Here is a 27,018-nt window from a genome sequence, read left to right on the forward strand (position 1 = left end):
AAAGATTCAAGATTAACTTCCATGTCCCACAAAGTGGAAAAATGTGCCATGGGCTTTTATCCATGGCGCAGTTGTAATGGTCATACATTCTAGATACAAAGAGATGCGGTATCCAATAAACAGACTCCAAATCTATATTTTTTGTTTTATTCACGTGACATGGAAGTGGGACTCACAATGACTTATTCATTACCTCTTTTACCCTGAACTCAGCCACCCCCACTCAATTCCTTGGGATTCTCTGTACATAGCACTGCTAGTGACGTGTTCAATCATCCATTCAGCAAAACATGCATTGCAGCGGAAACAGAAAAGGAGCTCAAGAGTAGACCCTGTCCTGTTCCTAAGATGTTGAGAGTAGCAGAAAACGATGGTGTGTGTGTGTGTGTGTGTGTGTGTGTGTTTGTGTGTGTGTGTGTGTGTGTGTGTGTGTGTGTGTGTGTGTGTGTGTGTGTGTGTGTGTGTGTGTGTGTGTTCACATAAACGTGTGTGTTTGTGTGTACACAAGCGTGTGTGCATGCTTACACAATCACGGCAGTCCCAGCCATTGTGGATAAGAAAGCATGCCAGAGAGAGAGAGAGAGAGAGAGAGAGAGAGAGAGAGAGAGAGAGAGAGAGAGAGAGAGAGAGAGAGAGAGAGAGAGAGAGAGAGAGAGAGAGAGAGAGAGTTGGAGGGAGGCAGAGCCGAAGAGGAATCGGGAGGCAAGTAGTGATTCAAAGAGAGGGGTAATGAGATAGAGAGAGGGATTGAGAGAGGTGTTGGATCAGGCAGTGTCCTAGAGTGCAGGGGGTGAGTTGCATTTGGCTGCAAGATTCCCTGGTATTTGATTGGGATTTGAATGGGGATCAGAGGGAGGATTCCTTTGCTCGAGGAGCGGACGCCTCCTTTCTTCCCCCCACTGTAACGCAGGAGCACTTTGTTGTGGAAGCGAGGGCAGGGACGGCAGGAAGGAGAGCCGGCGAGAGTTGTTCCCACTTCCCCCGTAGCCCATCCGCTTGACAGATGGCACGTTCTGGAAAGTAGCCCGGCGAGCAGACTTTTTATTCCGCGAGGTAAAGTACAATTTCTGCTGCCCTTCTTCTTCAACGCTTCTAGTGGCAACAATAACACAAAGAGAGGAAGCAAACCCTATGTGCTGCTAGTAGCTGCATGGTGTGTTTTGCCTTGAGTGCTCAAGTGTCTGTGCAGTGTGAATATAAACAGCTCAATGTGCATGTGATGTATGTGAATGATTAAGTCTAAAAATAACAGAGCCAAGGGATCCCGTGGTCGGAACCGCAGGTTAGCCGAGAACTTGTTACCACCACCACAACCGCACCTGTTCAGAGAGTGTCAATTGGACTTTTATCGTTTATATTATAAATACTCAATTACTTGTATTTTTGGGAGTGGCTTTTGGTGTGGGATAGAGGTGTGACTCGCCTTTGAACTGATGAATGCAAGCTGTGGGGAGTAAATTGGGGTCAAAGACAAACGAGGTCACGGTAGTAGTTATATTTTTACTGAGTCTGGATCCACCTGCGCCATTCCCTGCCAACCACCTGCTCTATGGGAGGGACACAGACACTATGTTCCTTTGCCTTTTCTGGCTGACACAGGTGGTCACACAGTACAATAAATCAAATGTAGATTTAAGGACAAGTAAATAGTGTAATGGTTATGATTAGAACGTGGTGTTCTATTGGGAGGGTCAAGAGTGTGTCATCGTCTGAGCCTTCAAATGGTGACTTCAAACGGCGACTGCTGCTGGAGTCCAGTAGCAGTCCAAGTGACATATTGATTATGAATTATGAAGAAGATGACGATTGCCTTAAATCATGGATTTATAATAACAGAATTGTTAAAACCTGTCTGAACTGAGATGTACATTTAGGTCCTGGGCATGACCAGATGTGTCTCTAATTCTTTCTTTATACACTCGCTGGAAGAGGATGCAGTACGCTTAAGATCAGTTGACTTTTTTGGACCTTTGCCAATCTTATTTGAATACCAAGGACTTGAAAACAATGCTGTTGCATTTCTCAAACAACTTTCACTGCTGGAATTGCATTGTTTGATTTCCCTAGAAAAATAAAAGGCCAAGCCTCAGTTGTACGTATTTGGGGAAGATTTGAACACTAGGTAGAGTTACTTACTGACAATAATAGAACTACATTTGGTCCTGCTAGAAGGAATAATTATACCTTTGTGTTACCCAGTCCTTTCTTTGCTAGCCTAAAAGGGGTGAGGGGGAAGCAAGACCGTTAAGACCCTAATGGAACTGGTTGCCCTGCAACCCCAGACATATTTATCCATAGAAATAAAGCAGAGTCTAGGCAATAAATATTAAAAAACCGAATGCGATTGTGCTTAACATTTTGGTCGTTTTGTCAAATGCATCTACATTTTGTAAATATATATTTTTGATGCTTTGAACTAAAATAAATGCAGCTGTGCAATGTTTCCATGATAATACAGTCCATTAAGCCCTATGGTCCCCAGGCGGAACTTCTTCACACAAGTAGACATAAAGAGACACCCTCAACTAATTGCAAGTGTTCTGTAAAGTAATTAATTGCACAGGATACAAGTGCTTTAAAATTGAGCTGAGGTTCTGCTTCAAGTTATGCTGTGGTAAGAATAAATTGCAGTTGCTATGAAGTAGTTTTAAATTATACTTCCTGTCTTTGTACAGTTGTAATGTCGATATTTCTAACATGTCAAAAACAATCAGTGCTCTATGTCTGGGCATTTGGACCTGCTTAATGTCGTCAACGTCAAGAATCATCCTTATCGGCAGAGATTGTATGGATATTGATTCACTGCTCTGTGAAATGAAATAGGGTCAGGGAGGTTTATTTGCAGCATTTCATTTGTAGTACTGCTTGGCCTTGAATGAAGATGGATGTTGGAGTTCTTCCATTTGGAAGACTGGAGAGACTGCACCAAGGTGTCCAGCATCTGTGTTTTGCCCCCTCATCATTACCTAAAGGTGACCACTTCTGGGTGCATTCTAGCAGACAATGTGACAAAGAAGGCAATTTTCAGTCCACAGCTTTGCTCCGTGTTTCGCCTTACATTCAGATTAAATGGCACTTCTGTGGAAACGGTTGGGTAAATAGTTTTTCTTCATTTGATTTCTGTGAAATTGACCTCATATTATTCTTTGATCTTCTCTAGCGGGTGTTAAAACGTTTCATATTTTCAGGATGAAACAAGACCCGAAGGCCAAAATGAAATCAGTTAATATTGTTTTGCCGTGTGATTACATTTCTTGTCCAAGTGGCGTAGCGGAGGTTACATCTCGCATCGGTCGACCATAAGAATGAGGACATGGACGTGAATCTCTGACAAATCCTCTGAACCTAAACCATGTAAGTTATGATTGTGTTAAGTCACGGGGTTCATAGCTTGATAGAAATGAGAAGCAAGATGGGAAAATTTGTAGGCGGGGGGTGGAGTTCTTGTGTGTCTATCCACGTGTCGTTTGTTCCCGGTGGCTAAAAATAGCCTGAAATGCGCCGTGTACATGAGAAGTAAAGACGCTGAAAAGCAGTATTTTTAGTAGTGCTGAGGCACATGAAAAGAGGGCAGCATACTTTTTTCATATTTTAGACGGACCATTACCATTACATCAAAGTACTGTCCTGCTATATGGTTCCAGATTGAATGCATCATGTAACAACGTAGGCCTACGCCAGGCATGTGTGTACTATTGCTCATGTACCTTCAATGAAGCTATTTATGTAGACGCTAGCACAGCTACATGCCCATTCACATTAATAAGTTACTCGCTACTCTTCTGAAGTCTGACAGCTATCACATCATGGAAATCATTATTGAACACTCTGATCTATATTGATATTCTTCTACTATTAGCATGTGATCAATGTGAATAATAATACATTTTATCTCTGGTTATTTATTGGTGTTATATAAGTGAAGTACCGGTTTAATGTATCATGAATCTCATCGACGTTGAGTGCGTTGAGTTTAAACTTTAAATCTTTATACAAGATGGATGTGTTTATTAGCATTCCCTCACTCCACTCAGGCTGACAGCTGCCATTTTTGGCATGCATTAATTTACCGGAGAAAGAAATGTATTTTATAGGTTATAATAAGGCACTGCATAGTGGATCTCATTAAAGCCACCCTCTTCAAAGTAGACATCTACTGTCCATCTGTCTATATTTCGCATTGGTTTAAAATCAAGTCGAAGATTCAAGTTTCAAGTGCAGACCATAGATAATGTGACAAATGAGTTTTTTGTCTATGCTCATTTGAAATATGAGTCCAGGGTAACTAGATATGGAGGTGACATGATGTGAACTTGAGAAGAAAATACCTTATAATCGCAGTTGCTAACTAGCGAAGCTCATCTGGGTGCGTGGTGTGAGTGGGAATTCGCTAGCACGATTCTTGTATACATAGAGAGCGGTATGGGCTGGCCAGAATTTTCTTTTATTGAATATATCAGTTATAGGATGTGATTTTATTGCTAGCATTATGCAAATCACTATTTTTCATCAGCATTGACTACAGATTTGTCCAGGTGATTTTAAGCTAAGAGCTAGTTAAGATGTTACCCTTAGCGACTGTAAGGAGAAATAGAAGTCAGTTGTTTTCTGTCCCTCGGATAACAGCAAGATTATTTTACTTATCTAATATAGAAAACACACACAAGATAAATGGGTGATAGACCCTTTTCAGGTAGATGTAATCGTAATGGTCTGCTACTATTATATACACGGGGAGAACACTAAACTAGTGAAGATAAGTGCTGCCTGTGCCCTGGCGCGAACGGACACATCATTTGTGTTGCGAGCAACACCTGTGTTTGTCCTACAACAAGGCTCATGTGAAAAGGGTCTAAGAGCATTCATTCTAATATGATTTATTTCTGTAGAAGAGCCACGTTGAGAGACTAGGAGAAGCCTTTTTTGATTAGCCTGCAACTGTTCTCCTGAATCAGTCCTGACACAGCACAATGTTTTGCTGATTCACAGGAGTGTGTCAATTAGGAGGATGCTTATATTAATAAATTATCCTGATCTGATTGTGTTGAGACGATGAAAAAAATGGCTACATGTGACCGAAAATCCTTGCTACCTTGAGATGTACAATCATTCATCTCATGATTATATGTCTTTGTTATGCCTCGATGACAAGTGATACAGAATATATTGACAAAACTAACGACCAAACAAATCACTAATGCAATAACTAATGTAATAAAAGTACTGTAAGGATGTAGCAGACTTTGGTTTGGCTTTTGTTAATAACCTCAGACAACCCTTCTGTTGGACATCCGAAGCCTTACGAGGGGCCATCCATTACGATGGTGTGGTTAGGTTGTCGATGTTGACAGAAGTTGGACTGGCATGGCGTTGACCTAATTTGCTCTGACTATGTTCATAGGCTTGTGCCATAGCTGCAGAGAAAATACCATAACAATAGAGCTTCTGTCACAGCACACTCTTTGCCCTTGTGGTGAAAGCGTTCAGAAACCTGTAACTGTTTGTTCGGACGGCAGTAGATTGGCAAGATAATAACCCATTGCTTTTTATTTGTACTTTTGTTATTTATGACAGCAGGTTTCTTTAAGACCATTACGTTTGCACATTATGTCTGAACTGATTATCATCTTCAGCTTGATGTCCCCTAATCCATTTGGACCCACGCATGTAACCGGCAGGAAGAAAAGATAGGTCAATAGAAATGGCGTCAAATATATATAATATATAACTTGCTTTTGAACTGTGGTATAATGGAGTTCTCCCTGCATAATCTCTTTTATAGAATTGATGAGATATAATTACATCTCTGAATGGTGGTAGCTAACAAAAAAACATAAGAAAAATCTGTTGACAAGCATTTTCAGCAGTTTTTGAATGTCATACTTTTTGAAAACTTTTGTTTCATGGAAGGTACTGTATGGCTATCTATCATTGGAGACCAATGTTTATTAACATTTTGAGGGGGACATTGAGAATCTAGAGACATCTTGGAAGAATACCGGATAGACCGGGGCTAAATTATTAAGCGAATGAACAAGTAGGGTGACAGTAAAGAGTGTTTATGTAAACCTTCTCCTATTTTCCTTGGCTTTATAAATATACAGTTTAGAACTGTATTGATTCCCTAATTTTAAATGCATTGAGTCCTGGTTAAAGGCCATACTGGGCATGATAGTTCAAACTCAATGGAAGGTGTTGCTATGTTATCTGTCCGTGTACATCAGAGTAATCTTGTTTCAAAAGCAATTAATTTTCTACTTCAGCAGATCTGTTCATAGAATGGAATTCTGATAAACTGATGTAATTGTTGTTCACGCGTACCTTGTGACGTGTGTCTTGTCACTCAACACAGCAAGATATTATTTTGGATAATTAGGTATTTATACCCTGCGAAAGGGACAGTGAGGAAGGGCTGCAAAAATGCAGAAAAAAAATTCAATCAAAATGAAATTACTGGTGCAGAATAGGCATTTCAGAGGAACCAAAATATTGGAGAGGAAACCTTAGCTTAAATGTTCTGATTGGCCATAACGCTCCCTCCCTTGGGTTATCTCTGAAATGCATCGCCTTGACATTTGGTATCATTATATGACTTTCTAGAGAAATGCCAGTGCTTTTTCAACATGGATACTAAATTGGTAGGCATGTGCAATGAAGCGTATGTAAGGAAGGAATCATTCTGGAAGACTCCAATCATTCGCAATTGTAAACCGAGTGCGGGCAGGTAGCCTGGGTAGGTAGCTCATCCAATTATTTAATATGGGCCAAATTAAAAGTTTGGAAAGGCGTATTTATCCCATATACCGGGTTTACTCTTTTTCTTTTCAAGAGACTTATTGATTGCTGTTTAAATTAAGAATGTTAATAAATTCATTGGCTACCTTGACTTAAACAAACATTTGAAACCAAGTGAAGCTCCACACTGAATGGAAACCTTATGCCAAGCCAATTAGTCGCTAACCTTTTATTTTTATTTAGCTTGGTAAGGATGTGGAATGCCCAATTGAATCCATGATGTGGTAAGCCTGTCCAACAAATAAAACTGTACATTGATTAGAGCTTTGCCTTTCCTCCTTGCTACTGAATGATAGTTCCCAGAGGAGCAGGCTAGTTGATTTAATGGGGGGCAGAGAGGCCTCACACACAGACACCTTCCAGTGTGCTTGTGCTTGTGTGTGTGTGTGTGTGTGTGTGTGTGTGTGTGTGTGTGTGTGTGTGTGTGTGTGTGTGTGTGTGTGTGTGTGTGTGTGTGTGTGTGTTTGTGTACCAGAATGATCTGGTCCAAGGAGAGACGATGCGCTCCCAGAACACAGTCCATTGGTTATGGAGACATGTGCGATTTAACGCCTTGGAGGGTAGATCATCTTATCCTATAGGTTCCTTGAAGCAAACAATACAAAACGGTAATCACTATATATCAGAGAAATTGCTAAATACTATCACTTATAATCTTCATTAAATAAAAAGTGTTGAATAAGTGGAAGACCGTCAGGAAACACCTTTTCCATGTTACTAATGAGCAATTACTGGTGTTAGTGGCTAATGATTCTTGCACTAAAAAAGGCAATAATTTGCTAATTTAATAACTATTTGTAAATCCTATTACACATAAGGCCCTTAGTAGCCATTCATCTCCTCTGAAATTATTTTCTAACAAAACAGCCCCATTTGTGAAAGACGAGCACATAGGGTTTTTCCATCAGTTGTATTTGGAGCCAGTTAACAGTTCACTTTCATAACAGTCTGCTCTCTGGTACTCAAATCTATATATCGTGTCTGAGTTGTGATTAGTCATAGAACTTACACCCTGCCCTCATTTGAGATAATCCAAAATGTTAATGCTGAATCTAAATCAAGCACATTGGCTTGGTGTATTTCTTGGTTTGATCAAATTATTTTAATTTATAATTGATTCCAATCTTTCTTTGGAAGCCAAGGGCCTAGAGAAATGGGTTATATTTCCCACTCATCTTCATAATAGTACTTTAGGAAAGGGGGAAATAACACACTGAAATCTACACTGTTAATCATTTTCAGAGAGGTAACCTGTTTGCAGGGCTTATCGGAACTCCTGTTCCATGTTTTGGGAAGGGATACCTTCCTTACTCAGAGGTTTGTTTTTATCAAGTGAAAAGATAGCCAGGAAAGCAGAGACCGTCTTCAGAGGAACCCAGCTAAGCCACTCAGATGGTGTATGGCAGGGTTGACTACCACAGAGGTGAATGGGTTTACCAAAGTTCAGTAGCAGATTTAGTTGTTGCCACATTTTTTTAATCGATTCATTGCTTTTGGTAACCTTATTGCCTGGGGTGACCTCATTGAAATTGTAAGGCATTATTAAAACAATTAGACAATAACCCTGTAAGAAGTATAGCCCTCTGAAGATGCGCTCGTACGCTGTATTCATGAATTGATATATATTCTGCGTGCACATTTAGTTATAGCTATTATACGAGTGTGTAAGGGAGGACCAAGAATCCAGCGTGTGTGCCTTCTCTGGAGGAGCTGCCAGAAGTGAGGCTGAAGATGGATGAGACAATGTGAGGACATGCTGCAGTTTCCTCACCCTGCCTGGTGCTGCTAACCCAAGGCGATCTCCACATCTCTATACCCGTGTCTCCCATCTGTTTCTCCCTCTTAATTTCTCTCTACATGTGTCTCTCTCTCTCTCTCTCTCTCTCTCTCTCTCTCTCTCTCTCTCTCTCTCTCTCTCTCTCTCTCTCTCTCTCTCTCTCTCTCTCTCTCTCTCTCTCTCTCTCTCTACCTCTACCTCTGTTTGTGTGTTTGATTGAATCTCTCTGAATTCTTCTTGGGGCAACCACATAATCACACAGATGAAGAATAATCAGTGCAGGGCCACAGGCAGTGCATAGCAAACAAGAGTTCAGCTTTAGACCAATTGGGTAGTTTGCCTATTATTTTCCCTGATGATAATAAGGCTGCTGTTGCTGCCAGCCTGGGACAGTTTGGCCTTCCTGTCCACGTTAGGCCTCAGGTCAGGTTTTTCTATGATTTATTGTTTGTTTTTGTCACAGCTTCAGCAAACTTCGGAGATTTTGAGGGTCATATGCTTGTCAGAAGGATTCTGGCACAAAGGGAGTATGGTATTTTAGCTGCAGGATACTGCTGCTAACAAGCTTATAAACTGATATGTACATAGATCGAGATAGAGTCTGGGACTTCGGAGGATCCCAGCTAAGCCCCTTAGATGGTGCATGGCAGGGTTTACTGCCACAGAGGTGAATTTGTTTCGCAAAGTTTACTGCCACAGAGGTGAATTTGCTTCCCAAAGTTCAGCAACAGAATTAGTTGCTGGCAATTTTTAAATGGATTCATTGCTTTTTGTAAAAGGAAAGCCTCTCCCTAGGGCTATTTCATGAGGGTGTTGTAGGAAGGACCCAGGATCCGAAGGCTGAAGATGGATGAGATGATGTGATGACATGCTGCAGTTTCCTCTCTTCCTCTACCACTCTGTGTGTTTGATTGTATCTCTAAAAACTAATATTTTTGCGGCAACCACATCATCACACACATGCAATATTCACTGCAGTGCCACAGGCAGTGTATAGCAAACAAGAGTTCAGCTGGAGAACAATAGGGTAGTTTGCCTAGTCCTTTCCCTGATGATAATAAGGCTGCTGTTGCTGCCAGCCCGAGACAGTTTGGCTTTCCCGGCCGTATTAGGCCTCAGGTCAGGGTCAGGGCAGGTCAGGTTCTACTATGTTTTTTTTTTGTTTTTTTTTGTCACAGCTTCAGCAAACTGCTTATATGTTGAGGGTCATATGCGTGTCGGATTCTGACTCCCAGGGGGTATGGTATTTTAGCTGCAGGATACTGCTGTAAACAAGCTTAGCATGCTTAACTCTTTAGCTTGGGTTCGAAAACTGAACATGTGCATACATGCGGTTCTATGTGGAGGATACATGTTGTCGTGCTCCTGTAGATGTTTGTTTTCAGACATGTAGGTCTCATCTGCAGATCTCTGATATGAACTGGTCTATCAATACAGACCAGGGCACTTCCATTAAAATTGCTATCCCAAAAAAAGAAAACGTTTTTGATGGACGCTTAGTAAGATAATATGAAACCACATTGTATACTATGTGATGTGATGTGAATAATGCTTGATTATAGATAGTATATCAATGAAAGATTAAGCAGATAAATTTCTTGCTATATATTCCGTGTCAGAGGAGTGTAAGAGGAGCTGAAAGATTTGGCACAGATTAAGAGAGTCAACAAACTGTCTGTACATCAATGTATAAGTGTACTTTCTTGTGATGAATTTCTCATGATTCCATTTGAATACATAAGTCTCCTTGATAAATATCCTAGGGGGGAACCATGCCATGATATTGTCACAGAAGCAATCAGTCTTTGGACTTACCCTCGGTATGTGTGTGTGTGTGTGTGTGTGTGTGTGTGTGTGTGCGGGTGTGCGTGTGTGCGTGTGGGCATGCATGCGTGCGTGCGTGCGTGCGTGCGGCCATTTCATGATGTTCAATGAAGACTCTGTGTCTCATGCATGCTGCCATGCATGAGACACACATTGTGGCCAAGAAACATACAGGCACAATGGGGCAGCAATGTCACAGATATATTGCCCACATTGTAGTGTGTCACCTTTAACCTTGCATCCGCACAGGCGTTAAAGATCAGCTTCCATGGACTTTGGCATAACAAGTGTTTGTTATTATGGCATTTTATTTAATGATGGTGACACGCACATAAAAGTCTAGCAGCAAAGGGATAACTTGATGATAGTTCTAAAACTAGAGACGCACGAAATAGGATAATAGTTTTAAAACTGGAGACGCAAGAAATAGGATATTCTATTAAAATATCCACGATTTTTTGATGGACTTTATATGTTGCCTTCGTATTTGTAACTTGGCCTATTTATGCAAATATGCATGCAAATTTATCCCTGTGCAGCATGCAACACACGCACACATTTTTTTTAACTTGGCCTATATTGAAATATGAATGTGGTGAGATGTACCAATAGGCCATTTTCACACAGACTTTCCATAATGCCAACATCCAGGCAACCAATGAGAACGTTCAGAACTCTTTACTCATGAATATTTATATCTTGCCCAAAAAGAAATACACTGGCGCGTCGAGCGGGTCGCTTGCCCGTTAAGAAACATGCATATATATATACACGTCTTGTGAACTTTTGACAGGAAACCTAGACTCATTTGAACTACAAGATCATATGTAGATCGACCAATAGTTTGCGATCAGATGAAAAATATGATTTCCTTAAATAACCCGATGAATTTACAAAATCCTCGACAAATGATGCCATGCTTGAGTTACAAAATGATTCAATACATTTTCTATAGTTTTGATTACGGACATCAATTATGCTGCTATTTTTCCGGCTTGTCCCGACCACGGCGGCCTGCTGAACGTTTGTCCTTCCAATCGAACCACCCGACTGTACATAGCGACACCATCCAGGCCAGTAAGAGGTTAAAATGAGGGAGGTCATTTTCCTGTTTTGCAGCACGCTCCGCCACTGATAGGTCATCGCTCAGTGGTCTGCTTTCTCGCACTCCCATCTGTGGATAACGGTGTCCTTTCCCCGCCTACAAGATGCACTGATTGCCTGTGTTGGGTTCTTTCACTAAGTCAATCGCATTCGGAAAGAACATTTGTAAGAAGATCGACTGTTGTGGTCCGCTGGGATATGGTACAGAAATAGCCGCTTGTGTGCTGAGCCACACAGCGCAACTTGACTTGTTGAAACCAAAGGTAAAACACTTTATTTCACACAGACACGGACGGGGCATGAGTTGAGTTTCTTCCTCCTTCCTTCCACTGCGACCAGGTATCATGAGCGATGTCATAATTGTATGAGCTGTTGTCAAGTTATGATGCAACTGCAATTCAATAGAAAGCGATTGCAATCGATACACACAGCACTCGCTTGGAAATAACAAAGTACTCTTGACTAACAGGTTCGGTCTTTTTGTTTCTTCAAGTTGTCCAAACATCATCAGTCGCCGGGTCGTCATTGTTTTGATCAGGATTATTTTCATTGAATACGCGAGGTTAATTTCGTAGGTTGAATAAAACGTGTTGCATAGTTAACGTCATGTAGCCTACCTATGTATGTTTTTTAGGTAGGCCTAGCGTTTTCATTCATTCACAATTTGATAAAGTTAATAAGGGATTTGCTTGAGCGATAAACTTCATAAAAATAAATATAATTATCTGTCATTCTCTAGTAAAAGTTGTATTAAGTCTTTGTATGTGTCTTATAAGTGAAATTATTAATGTATACTCAAGTGATGGATTCCAATAATTCTATAAATGACTTGTGTAAGAGAAGGACAGATCTTTGGTGGCTTTGTAATGTGACTCCTTCCCAGCTGTTTGGGCACACTTGTCTGTCATGTTGCCCTTGTTGATTGTGTGCTGAGAGGCATGTGTTAACGACAACTGGTGAAAAAAGGGGTCCACATCCTGTGTGAAGTTCTTACTTAATCCAAGTTAGCAGAAACGCTTTCTGCAAAAGGGAAGTGTATGTGCGAATAAGTGTATGTTTGTTTATTTGCATGTTTTTGTGGGCAAATGTATGCCTTCCCCTTCACATTTGCCAATGAATTGAAACCTATTGAGCAGCAATGAGCCTTTTTTTGACCGCTGTGCTTTATATACTCGTCCGGATAAAACTCAGTTCTGTTGGTTGAGGGAGCACTTTGTGAATGTAAAGTAGATGTTGCATTGGCCGTCCCCTTCTAAATACAAAGTTTCTTTCTCGTGTGTTAGTTGGCTGTCAGTGCTGAGAAAGAAAAAAAATACTTAACCACAAACACAGACTGTGGTACCCCGCTCCCCCAATGAGCCGGGTTCCAGGTACGAATCACACGTTAAGGGGCCACTCACACTAGGGCCACGGCCCTGTGCCCGAGCTCATTTGCATACTAAAGTCTGTGACCACGCCATCCATATTCCAGCACGGAACAGCCCCTTGGCCACGGCACACTTGGGAGAGGTGTGCCGTGGCCAAAGTACAGATGCTAATGAGATGACACGCGCACACGCGCGGTTACGCAATGTGAGCTGGATGACGTAGTCCTTGCGCGACCCTTCTTTCTTTATAGGTCCATGCCCTTTTTCCCCACAAATTTTTTTTTCAGCAATGGCGGCAAGCGGTTCACGATTGGGTTTACGTTGGTGCGATAGTGAAGTCTAGGGTTTACTTGAAATTTGGGCCGACAACAGCATTCACATTGTTGTTCTCCATTGTTGTTATGGGGGCGAGGACGCTTGGTGATGACGTATTTATCGTATTACGACGTGATGACGTATGTATGAAGGAGCAATCGTGCCCAGGCCACGGCCTTTTGGAGCAGTGTGACCACGGGCCAGCGGGGGGAGTGGGGAGGGGGGGAATCGTGCTGAATCTTCCTGCAGCACGGAACAGGCAAACGGCCCTAGTGTGAGTGGCCCCTAAGCGAGGGTTAAGCGAGGGTTAAGCCGCACTTGGTATTTATTGCATACATCTTTGACAAATAATGTAATCGCGGTCTCTAGTGCCTCCGTGAGCCTCTAGTCGCTCGGGGACCCGAGCGCTTCCTTCTCTCTCGCTCCCGTTCCTCCCAAATGTCAGTCCTCGTGCTCCTTTTAAAGTGTCTTCCTGGCTGTCCAGCCAGGTGTCTCCCATCTCGCTGATTGGGGTTCAACGGGCGCTCTCCGTCGCCGGCTGGTGGGTGACGGTGGTATTTTCCGTCCAGGATGAAACCTCAGGTCCGTCCGGGCCGAGGTTTAAGGGGCGGGACGCCACACACACACACACACACACACACACACACACACACACACACACACACACACACACACACACACACACACACACACACGAACACACACACACACACGCGCGCACACACACACACAGGAATCATTGTACCAACTTTGCTGTTTGATGGTCTTTCTTGTTGCTTACCGTAGACTATAAAACATGGTCTGTATTCTGAGTGGACTATCTCCAGATAATTTCAAGACTGCTGATTTATCGATTACAACGGCTCAAAATGTATCAGTTGAAATTTGTCATTGAACAACTGTCTATTGAAATGAGAATGTGAATTAAGGCCGTATGACCTTTGTATTATAATGTAACACATATGGCATAGAGTATGACTGAGAGATGTTTTCGGACTGACCTTAGGGGCTGAGTTCCAGTGTGTTAAAGCGGCGCAGTGTATCAGCGAGTGTCCGCCTGGCTACTAAGCTCGCCTGATGTCAGAGGCTTTTTGTGATTGTGAAATGAGTCATGGCTCCAGACGAGTATGGAACGAGGACAGTGCTGAGCTAATGGCTTAAGCTTGGTATATATACCCAGATCAGGTCCCATGGCGCATGACAACTAACTCTTGTTTCATCGATATACAGGAGAAACTTGCTCACGATAGGGTTGAGTTACAAAATGACAACTGCGGTAGGTTAAATGTGTAATACACATGTTGTATACAATATTCCGACACAGAACGAGTCATGCCCGCCTGGCCCCCCATCATTTGCACCCTGATGGAGGCCTACTGGACTACTGTGTTTGAGAGACTTGAGTGAAGCTGGAAGTGTATGGATTTAGCATTCATCCATTTCATTAGCATGCATTCATCAACAGTCATTCATTCTGTCTGTGGTCGGCCAAAGTGCTTAACAGCGTGTGACTGAGTAATAAAGTGATGTGTCACAAGATGCGCTTGTTATAGTAGTCCATCCTTGATGGTTATGGGGTGTTTTGTGGACCTCCGGCCTATGGCAGGGACTCTTGGCCGTGAGCCTTTAGGAGGCTACACACACAAGACATTGTGGACCAGTGCATTAGTGCAGGAAGTAACATGTGTGCCTTGTGTCAGACTGAAATGCTCACATATGTTCGATCATCCGGTGTGGCTTAGCAATGATTTCCTACTGGTTTAAGGATTCCATCTAAATACAAAATCTGTATACAATAGGGAATTTACTTATTTTGACGTCCAAGCAAACATTTCCTGTACAGCCATGGCTAATCAAATGCACTGATTGATCTATGATATTTCTGACTAATGGAAAGAAAGCAGCAAAGACATTTTTTGGAGTTTCAAGGAGTTGTCAAATTAATTCATATCAAGGAGTTCTCAAATTATGTCAAAAAAGCTTGCTTGGCACTGAAGGTTTGGCGGCTAAATGTTCAAACATGACTCAAATTAAACCCTCATATCCAACTGGGCTACTTCAAATAACGGCTAAGGAATTGTAATTATAAGGGGCAGTTTTTTTTTTTTTTTACCTGCTAATTGGTCCAATTTATTCACTAGTGGCTCGTTGTTCTGTATAAACTCAACTTTCAAAATACACACAGGACACGGTGTAACATTACAATGTAAAACGTCAACCATATTATGGAATGCCTCTTTTGACGTTTCACCTGAAAGATTTCCTTTTGAAACTATTTAATTTGGCAGTTCCCTAGTAACTTGGTAACTTAATGTCGTTCATCTACCCCTGGGGTTACAATGTTTTATCCACATGCTCAAATGGTTCAGTGTTTACTCATCATGTTCTTGAGTAGCTACATGGAATAATCTTTTGAAAATCTTCTGGCTTCTGACTGACCCCAAAGTACATCCCCACCTTGTTGATTCTTGCGCTACGATTGGACTACCTGGTCTGAATGAAAAATTGGTACAGTTCTGATTGGGCTATCTGGTCTGAATAATAAATTGGTAAAGTTTTGATTGGGCTATCTGGTCTGGATGGAATTGGTACAGTTCTGATTGGGCTACCTGGTCTGAATGATAAATTGGTACAGTTCTGATTTGGCTACCCGGTCTGATTGATGAACTGGTTCAGTGTGAGTGCAGCCATGCAGCAGAGATGAAAGGATGTGTGATGTTTCACCCCCGTTCTCATTAAGTCCACCTAGAGATAGTCGTACAGCTGCAGCAATGCACTAGCTTGTCCAAGCTCTGTGAGAAAACAGCTATTAAGAACAACCCGTTTTTTTTATCCTACGTTGTCCCATACATTGTTTGTGTCAAGACACTGCCTTTGAATGGCTTGGTGAGTTAGTTGTATGAGGTTTACGACTGGCAGAGAAATAAAAATGGTCCTGGACTTGCTCTAGACCTAACTCTATTTTGACATAGATGATGTTGGATCTTTTCGCCTTGTTAAAATATTTCACAAAAATAGACAATCAATCTGTTAAAAGTTTTACACTGCAACCCAAAATGTAATCCATCTAATGCTGACACATGACAGCAAGTTATTGCTCCAGATTTAGTAATATCCCATGCCAGGGACCCGCCTCTTGTTATACTACTGTTACATGGTTTATTTTGGAAGGCAGGATATAAATAAGAGATGAGGGGCTTGAGCCTTGATCAGCCCAGAAACCCTCTACAAGTTGAATAATGAACCAAGTGGAGAGCTCCCATCTCTTCAGAAATATGCTCCGTCTGCCAACTCTGAGTCCGACGTCCCCCTGGCGCTGAAGTGTCCACGGCACGCTTACGTAAGCTATGCAGACAGGAGGTGAGGAGCCCTCTTCACAGGGCCCAAAATGCTATCATTCCCCATTCATGAAACTAAATATTTCTGAATTGCGAGGTTAGGTGCTCATAATTCAACTGGCGAGATTTAATTTATTTTTCCTTCAAATTAAAGTAGAAAAGTGTCCTCTGCTAGTTTGTAAACATTACAGTTACTGTGTTGAAGACATCTGTGGTTGTTTCAGTGTCCATCCTTGCCAGAGGGGGCCTGTCGAGATGCAGATTAGCACAGGAAATGGAAAAGTTATGGGCTGTTATGAGCTGGGTTTATGTGGCCATCTTGGTCTATCGACAGAGATATTTTGTCCACCAGCTAAAATGGGCGCATCTACATCACACTCCTCTTGTTCTGCCAAGTTAACATGAGGTATGATTTAGAAAATAAAGTGGTGTAACCAATAACAAGATTAGGCGTAAATAAAGATATAAGGAGGATTCCTTATCTAAGGATCTGGTGTGCTGTGATCACTAGCTCTATGTGGTAAGGTTTTTCTTCTTACTTATATGTTTTAAATAACATACAAAAGATATTTCCTTTTTGTTGCGTCACTTCCAGGGTCATACAAAGGTCACTTGTCACTTGTTAAAGCATTCTATCTCGGTTGTTTTTGTTATTTTGACATACAGTATACTGCTTAGTAGAGTGCCACCTATGTGCCCTTCCATCAAAACATAGCTGCTGTAATCAAATTCTCATTAGCACTTGGCTTATCATCACTCAACAACACTGGCAAGGACACACAGAGCTTAGAAGAGAGACGCCAAAGCAAGACGGGATTTGAACCCTGTATGGTCGTGGAAAATGAGGGATGCGACGGTGCCGTGAACCGCCCCAGAGATGGAGCTCCGTGTGTCTCAGCTGTAACAGCAAAGGGGCTCCATGGTGGGTCCGTCTGTCCACTCCACTGATGTTCACAGGGCCAAGTCCAAGCGGCCGAGAGGCAGCAGATCACCAGGTCCCAAACAGCTGTACACTGTACTTTTAATCCAAGAGTCGCCATCGAGGGCTTTTAGTTTTGTTATTTGTCCTCATGTCGCTTACCACACAGCGGAACCCTCTACGATTTTGTATTCCTTTTGCTTTGGTGACCCCTTGGGTGGTCAGCAGGGAGATCCAAACAGTGTTGCCACTGTCATCCAGTTCGTAACATTCATAACACTGCAAATGCAAGCGCTTTCTTCAGTGGGCCATAGGCTCAATCCACATGGTGAGACCTCATTCGGCGATAGTGACTTCATAAACATTAGTTGTATGAACATTTTAGAGATTGCCACTAATGCATCATTGTTATAGGTCTTTACAGGTTCCTCACACAAAACATTATCACTCATTATCCAAATATGTTAATAGCCGGCAATGTAGTCATGCGTCTGGGTACAGCTTCCCCTTCCACCATTCTGTCCAGACTCCCACCTGACGTGCTTCCAACACCATGTGCAGACTCCCAGTCACCTGACGTGCTTCCAACAACATGTGCAGTCTCCCAGTCACCTGAGCCAACACCTCACCGTCCTCAGGCTTCTCCTGTGGCCCGTGTGTAGCTGTGTTTTCATATTTAATGCATGGTGTCGTCCGACCCACACCCTCCTGCTCCAGGTTAAATGCTGTGGTTAATTCCTGCGAGATAGCATTGGGACCTGCCTAATTCTGCATAAATGCAGTATTATGTCTGAACGTAAATTGAACTTTCTCTGTGCTTGAACAATTTTACTAGAGAAGATGTCTACCTTACATTCCACCTTGTTACAACTTTGTGGTGCGAGGTGAAGTCATAAAAATGTTAAAGTTAAATTGTAAGAAAAAAAGCATTGTAACATTTGGCTTTTTAGTACATGGTTTACATTTTACACTTATTTGACGTGTCTTTATGCTGTTTAGTGCCATATTCTTTATTGGCATATTCTGGCAGCTATCTGTAATCTAAGACATGATTTTGTCTAGGGCTGTTCCCATCGTTAAACAGGCGTAGTTTTTTGCTCTTTTAACAGTAGCATTGGTCAAATATTTGTTCATAGGTTAAGGGTCATCAATCCAAAAAAGATTAGGCTCTCTACGTTACTCTGATAAGAGTGTTTAAACAGACAGTAGAGTAGAGAAGTTTGGTTTGCACTGAGTTCATTTGCTTAAGTATTTATGATTCACTTTTCCAAAATCACACTCCCACCTCTATTTTTTAAATATAGCTAACTACTGATTGATCAACCATTAAACATTTTTGAAACGTTGTTTTGACATATGTATTTTTTTTACGCCAAAAGCTTATTACTATTCTATTTATTTAGCAGCGTTCTATATAAGGCCGTACAATGGCTTGTTAGTCCACAGTATATAGAAATTCAAGATGCTTGAATGGTAAGCTGTGAGAAGCAGACAGATGGTGGTGTTGACTCTTGGCTTGATCACTGTGTCTTTTATGTTTTGACATCTGCCATAATGCCTGGCAGCTCCCGGTTTGGTGAGTAGTACCCTAGCACCCACTTTTTTTTTTCTCCGAGGAGATTCTCCTGCCAGCAAGAAAGCCATAATTACAGTAATACTTCTCCTGCAACAGTGCTGTGGGTGAGCCCGCTGCATACTGTGCAGCGGGTGCATAATTAAGGCATTGAGCAGGTGGCTGGTAGCATATGCGTCTCCTCAGCCAAGGTTAAAAGCTGAGACAATATCCTGGCTGCCTCCCAAAAAAACAGTGTTACCACAACCTTCATGTCATTTGTAATTTGATAACTATCCATTATGATTCGATAGGTTTGATCAGCAAGTAATCGATAGGTCTGGTTCTTGGCACTATGTGTCATATGCATCGGAAGGTGCGATGTACACTAACAGTGTCAAGCGGTTCTCACTGACATTCCCCCTGGTGCATTGTGGTGGTGGCTCAAGACGGTGTAGTCCCGGTGGCTTGACTAGAGAATCTGGGTACGTTGTGTGAAGACAAGTTAATGTCATTTTTTATAGCCCTCCATGACAGTTACAGGAAGTGCACGTGCATGCGTGTGTCTGTTTGCATCCAATCTTTTCCAACACCTGATGGCTTGTTTTGTGGTCTCGTGGTGACAGCATACGCATGTTTATGCCTGCTTGCGTGTCTGCTTGTTGCTGTGTGTGGTTTTGTGCATCTGTTTGTTGCTGTGGGTGTTTCTCTGTGTATTCTTCACATTGTCATACTCAGTCTTGCCTATACCAAGCGTCCTCTCAACTCCCCTTTAACCTTTAGGAACTAACTGTGTGGCGACAGCAGCAAACCAGCAAGCCATCGGATCGCCATCCTCCTCTGCGTGCAGTACCTCTATCTCCTACACACGAGTAGAAAGCAACCAAGAGCTCCATCAGGGGCTGGAGCTACGGGTTAAACACAACAAAGCCAAGAGCTGTCTCTTAACCTGCTGCCTTTTGTTTAACGGTTAACCTTCAAGAGCCAACCCCCTTGATGCCTTCACCTTTAGCATTCGCCAACAGTAGCTAGCCAATCGGGTGGCCGTCAGAGCTGCGTCTCGGTCCGTAGCGTGGAGAATGTCCCTGAAAGCATATGTGTAACTTTGCCTGCCGGTCCCCAGGGAGAGCCCACAGTGGGGTCGTGTTACGCTCCCTGACAGACCTTATGCATCTTTCATCCACCTCTCCCACAACAGAAGCCCCCTTTGTTATCTAATCCAGCACTCTCCTCTCCAGCCTGACAGACCAGCTTGAATGCCACTGCTCGGCGTCTGCCAACCCGCTCGGACAAACGGATATCTCCATAAACCTCATCGTTGAGCAGAGGAAACCAAGCACTGTCCCGAAGTGTGTCCAGGCTACAAGACGTCGGGGTTGTTTCCCGGCCAACGATTCTAGAGAGCGAGGGAGACAGAGAGTGAGCTCATCTTTGCAACTTTTGCTCAACTTTGCAATTGCAAAAAAAAACAGGGGAGCTGATGGGACTGCAGTAGAGGTTGCTCAACGACTATTGACAATCTCACTTTGTACCACAACAAATCCTCTCCAAACCTCCGTTGGACCGCTTTTCTCGCTTTTACGACAAAGCTTTCGGCCTAGGATCGGGGGTGGGAAACAACCAATCCAGCATCATGGGTGAGAGGCTGCGGCCGCCGTCTCTCCAGGTGAGCGTGCCAAAGGACGGGCCGGAGTATTCGGACTGGGGGAACCACTTGGCCTCGGACTGTTCGGTGAAGTCCTGCTCGTCCACGCCAACGCTGCGGCGCAAGCGCTTCAAGATGCGGCGCATGAGGAATGTGCCCAGCGAGCGGGAGAACGCCCGCCCGCCTGTGCGCTCGCGCTCGGGCTCCAAGGAGTACCTGCAGCTGCCCTCCATCGAGATCACCCCGTCCAGCGACGAGGACGCGCTCTCCACCTGGTCCAACTGCTCCACGCCGAGCGCCTCGCCACGACGCAAGCGCTTCCTGTTGAGGAAGTGGCTGAAGGTCAGGGAGAAAAAGGAGCAAGGCAGTGAGAGCAGGTTGGTAAGGGAAACCATCGCCGCCCTTCTCATCCTCTAACCTCCCATACTCCCATACAATCTCATCCTCCCACCTTCCCGCTCCTTTTTTGTCCCCGGTAGGTCCATGCTGTTGCCTGTGTTTCCTCCACTCCTTTGTTATCTGGCTGATTGGTTTGTAATGCTACAGGTCCAGAGAATACAAGTCATTATGTTTTGACCAACTTGCAAGAAATGTATCATCTTTATTCAAAGAAACTTATTTATCTGCCCTTTTGCAGGAAGCATAATGGTTTTACACCCTATAATGACATTATGTTCTTGTTAAAACTTGTTTCGGGGAAACAATGTGAGATTATTAAAAGTTGACTCATCTCTTTTTGAGTGAGTCAAAGTCAACACATTTGGTCGCCGTGTGGTTGATCATATGTCAATGTTGTCAGTTTTTGGCAGGATCACAATGAGTGATCGTCCCCCTGTCCCACTTGAGCGCTCCATTTGAGTGAGGGTCTAAAGTTGAGATCCAACTGCTTGTGATCTTAGCCGTTGCGGTTCAGTCAACCATGCAGAGTTTCCACTGGTGCGACCTATATGAGGCCCACGTTAATGCCGCTTTTCTCATCACAGTGCAGCCTAGTTATTCAACAACACTGCTTACTGAATGACGCTTCTTTGCACTTTTAGTTTCTCTTTTGCCATCTCTTTTGAACAACATGGCGTCCCCACAGCCTATACAAGGACTTTTTTAATTCAACATGTGTTTTTGATGTCTTGGGAGACCCGTTGGCTCTTGTTAGCGAAGAGAAGGCCCCTACCAGAAATCTCAACCGTGGCTTCTCTGAAAATACAATGCATTTTCTGTCTTGAGAGTGAGACTACCGCGTTTAACCTCGTCAGTGTAAAGTGTAAAACACTGAATAATAATCCACTTCAGCAAAGCCACGGTGACAGAATACCGTTCCCGAGGGCGAATATTGGGCAGCTTAATTAGCCACACTCTTTCTTATAATTTGGCTGATTTATATGAAAAGAAAAGGAAGCTTAGATTCAATACTACATGGGAATAAGTTATCTGTAGTAGGAATGCAAGTAAGTTCCCTATAACCATAACAAACTGAACAAGTCGACCTCGCAATGAAACAAGTAGGTTTCAATATATACATAATATATGATACTAACCTTGCAGATTAATGTATTCTCCTTATTCAAGGTGTATTTCATGCATGAGGGTGTGTGCTATTAATTGGCATTTGCATGTACAATACATCATAGGATAACCGGTTATTGTATCTAGTGTTGTTTTTACCTAAAGTCTGATTGTAGTTTGGTGTCAAATAGACCAATGATGACAGAATGAGATCTTTTTGAAATTCATTAATTATTGAGCCAGCTTGATACAGTTTCTGCAAACCAGACTACAGGCACGTAGGCTGATGTGCTGCACAAAAGACATTGTAAAACCGAATGAAAAAGACATATCATAAGATATAATATTTTTTTATATACAACCATTAACCATCATCTCTTTATAATGCCTCATGATTTAGAGTATACAGCACTTTTGGGAGGGTGTGGGCCTTGTCTATGGAGAAACGTGCACTTGGTACGGTAATGTCAACTCTATCGTTAAACAAATGACCAGAAGAGGTACAGTAAACTCAGTTGAAGTACAGCTGCATCGTTAAGCATGAAAGTTAAACCAAAACTTATTTTGTGAATAATTGACTGGCACACAATAAATGGAATTCAGTGTATTTCCTTGTTACTGCTCCTGTCAAACACCATAGGTGCTAGGGCATTGCTATTGATTGTAATGCTTCATGCTGTGTGGAAGATTATCCGAGCAGCCACTTTTGGTCTTAAAAAACCCTGACTGGACATTACCTTCTTATTTGCCGGTCAATGTGCAAACATGACCTGGGAATGAGTAGTTGAACGTTGCTGCCATCACACAGGATTGGATAGGAACAATGGGGACTTCACCAGAGGGCTATCTGCCCTGCTGTAAGTAGCACTTACCATAACCATGAAGTAGATATCTGAGGTAGGGATATGTTTCGTTGCTACATGGTCCAGATTCATCTCATGATTTTTTTAGATCTTCTATGGTTGAATGTTCGAAATCATTAGCAAAGTCGGTCACTGAGGTCGCAGCTAACGTTTGTAGCAACTGGTGGGCTTGTTTTCGTAGATAGTGCAGAGTATGTGGGGAAGGCATGGTGAAACAGGCTGTTTGCTTGACCGATAAGACAAGGACCATTTCTGCAGGGGAAACATCTCAAGGGTTCCCTGATTCAGTTTGAGACACATCCATGGCCATTCTGTAAACTAATACACTGAGTAAAAAAAAGATGGATTAAGAATGTTGTATGAGCAATTATTATGTGCAGTATGAACATACATAAAGACAACTAGAAATCATATTTAGATTTATATTATTTTATTTCTTATATTTATTCACAGTAAATTATATTTAGTACTACTTATATCCAGATGCATGCACAGTTCGCTGTTAGGCATCTTGCCTAGGGATGCCTAAAACTTTGTATGTGGACTTTGGGGTGTGAACCTTTTGGCTGGCATTCAGACAGCTAAACCCAATAGACTATCCTGCCTCCATAATAAAGTTGTGGTGGTAATGCAGCTGATCTTTTTATCTATTAATCATGCTTCATTCCTAACTAAAAACAAGTAATTTGTGAACAGGCCAGCCTTTGGTGTGTTCACGTAATAAAAGTTTTTCTGTTTATCAAAAGGTTATCAACGCGACCGGTACGCAAATAGTCTCACGCCGCGTGTCACCTTATGCGTAGGATTCTTATAATAGAAAAGAACGCTGTTCTTGTAAAAGAGAAGTGGTGCTGGAGTTATATTCTCCGTTACTTGACCGTTGTTCTCAAGCATTAGAAAATGCGCATTCACACCTGTAATTGGGAGTGGAGGTTAGATTGCCATGTATAGCTTCACGATGCCTCAGTCACCAGTCCTGGTGTCCGCTCTAGGATACATTATTAAATCATCTGAGCGGAGATGTGGATTATTTAGCTGATGGCCTTGTGGTGAGAGCAGCTTTAATTTGTTGTGATGTCAGACAAATCAAATGGAAAATGAGAAGGATCAACTCTGTGTTGTTCTAATTATCATTGATCGGTGAAAAACTTGCTTTAATCTGGAAAAAACGTTAAAGGTGCATAATTGAGGTGTTAAAGCACAGTTCTCTGCTTTCAAATGAACACCACTATGGGAAAAATGCTTAATTGTGTACAGTTTATCCCTGTCTTCTATTTGTCTCCTTTTTCAGTGTGTTGAATTCACCAATCAATAGAGGTATACTCTGATTTCTCGCCACACATAGTGACAGCGTAGCCAGACAAAATAGATTTTAGTTGCGGAATCCTGCTCCATTGCTCGGGCAGAACTGTGAATCAACATAAATATCTTAAATGCAATCTAAACCTTTTGGTCATCCTTAATGTCAGGTATTTGTTAGCTTGTCTGTCTGTAATGCATTTGCATTACAGTTCCAGTTCCGAGTGGGATCTGTTGCAGCTGAGGTCCTTGTGAAAGTAGGTTTTACAAATCCCTGACTATGGATTAGGACTTCTGGACTGCTAAGACATTTCCTCTATTGACCATATATTGGCAAGGTTTGCCAAGGTTTCTTTTATGTCTTTTATGTCTAAAAAAGTTAACTTGAACCTATTTATATAATGTTTACACATGTAGAGTTCACTCCCAAATAATTGTGTGTGGAATGGCAGAGAAATGTACATGATATTACTAGTACTGCAAAATTTCATTGTATTCACAGTAATACCAAAAGACTTCTCAGCAATTTCCTTATTTCCGATGTCCACTCCTACCACAGGCTCTTTGTCTGGTAGAATAAAGGTTTCTGGAAATCAGATGAAAGGCTTCTGGTCCCAGACTCAGAAGTGAATTAATGGCGACATTTCCAGCAGGGGCCTTTTTCTTTTCTAAATGTCACAGTGTGGTAAAAAAAATAGCAGTTCCATCTTTATGTTATTTTATCCATCCTTCAGATGTGTCTGGGATTGTATTACAGTAAGAGAAATAAGAAAGTCCTATTAATAAACCATGAAGGTGGAAGGCTTTGACGTTGAATGTCTGTTTTGCACATAAGGCATTCTATCCCTGGTGACCTTTTTGTTTGTTATTGTTTCTCACTCGCAGCTGTGTTCTAGTCCCTGCTGCCATGGTGAAAATGAGTTGCTATAGCCCCCTCTAGTGTTCTTAGAATAACACTGCACTATTAACCTGCTGCCTCACATTCATACTTCAAAGGGTTAGCTTGGTGTTTTATTTGCATCAAGTTTTTTTATCAGATGGTTTTATCACCTGAAGATGGGGGAATTGGGTTTTATTTGTTTATTATTATTTATTCCAGTGTTTGTGGAATTGTGTGTGAAATTGTTAGAGGAAGTCCAGATAGTAGTCATAGCAGTCACTAGTTAAATGTTTCACAGGACTTGGTAAAATATGGCCTATAAACTCCTCTGAGACTTTGACTGTGATTAAGAGCTAAACAAATAAAAAAGGACCTGACTTGGCTTGAGAACAAATTGAAAAATGACCCTGTACCACCAAAGCATTCTACTGTATTGGGTAGGAGCAAGATACGTTTAGCAAGCCAAGTCGTGTTTCCAGGCTTAACAGACGTATGTTCCGATTAATCAAGGTCAGGTTCTCCGTCACGACTAGGGCCTGGCCTTAAAGGTGTTAAATGACCATGGTGTATTATATGCTTTCCAAAAGCTGTTTTTCTGCTTTGATAAAATATTTATAGATCACACTAAGTCTCTAAACAAGATGGTTTTGTGTTTCTTGTCACCGTCAAACGTTCACATGCCACCATTTAGAATAATAGAACAATAGCCGGCGTTATGAGTTAAGGTCTCACTCCTTGCATTTATCTATCTCTCTCTCTCGCTCTCTTGCTCTTTCTCCTTCTCTCCCCATTATGTGTGCACACGCTGATAACACAAGCGGAAAAATCCAAGCCACTTTTTTTGCAACTTACTTCCTTTGAGATACTCGTGTTCCAAAAAGGTGCCGACCAATCACAAAGTGAAATGTACAAAGTTGCGTCTGCCAAAGACACCAAAGTCCTTTTAACTTGTGTGTTGGAATCCTGTAATATATACCGTACATGGAGTGATGATGCAGGCAGCGAGCACAGCCTTGTGAATATGTGTCAGTGAATGGTTGCTATAACTGTCCTTCGTCCCATTCTGCCATGATCCCTTGCAGCAGCCAGCCGAGCAGCCAGCAGAGCAGCCAGCAGAGCAGCCATGAGGATGACTCCAATCGCTTCCTGACCCCCTTAATCCGAGTGGAGAGGTGAGGTTGCCCGAGAATGATTTCTTGATGTCTTTTTATGACTGTCATATATTTTGTCCGTGTGAGTGTGCTGAAACTAGCACTGTCCACTTGAGAGCGGCATCCTCACCTCTGTGGTTGTGGCCAAAAATATGTCTGGAAGAAAGTTGTTAATGTGCGAAAAATGTGTGTTTGATGTTACTCGTGCTGGATTGTACTTTGGCCCTGCTGGAGCCAAACTCAGATCCCTTGTGATTTTGTTTGCGTGTGTGAGAATATATTAGTGTGTGTGTGTGTGTGTGTGTGTGTGTGTGTGTGTGTGTGTGTGTGTGTGTGTGTGTGTGTGTGTGTGTGCGTGTGCGTGCGTGTTTGTGACGTCTTGGCTGACCCCTCAGGGGACACAGAAAGACTGCAGTAAGCAGGTCTATCCAGCTGCCTTAATCACCCCACAAGGGCTCATGTGGAGCGTCGAAAACACTGTGAGACCGTACGCACGATACCTTCCTTCCTTCTTTGCCTTTCCCCTTCCTTATGTCGTTCAGTACATTGGGTGTTTAGAGATGTATCGTTCCCGCGAGATAATTTACATGTAACATAGGAATATCTAACTTACTCATTATAAAAATGGGCCAACAATATTTGTATGAAGCAGTTATTACAATATACCTTTGTGTTCTATCCAGTTA

This window comes from Gadus morhua, chromosome 16, assembly GCF_902167405.1.
Source record: "Gadus morhua chromosome 16, gadMor3.0, whole genome shotgun sequence".
Taxonomy (NCBI): Eukaryota; Metazoa; Chordata; class Actinopteri; order Gadiformes; family Gadidae; genus Gadus; species Gadus morhua.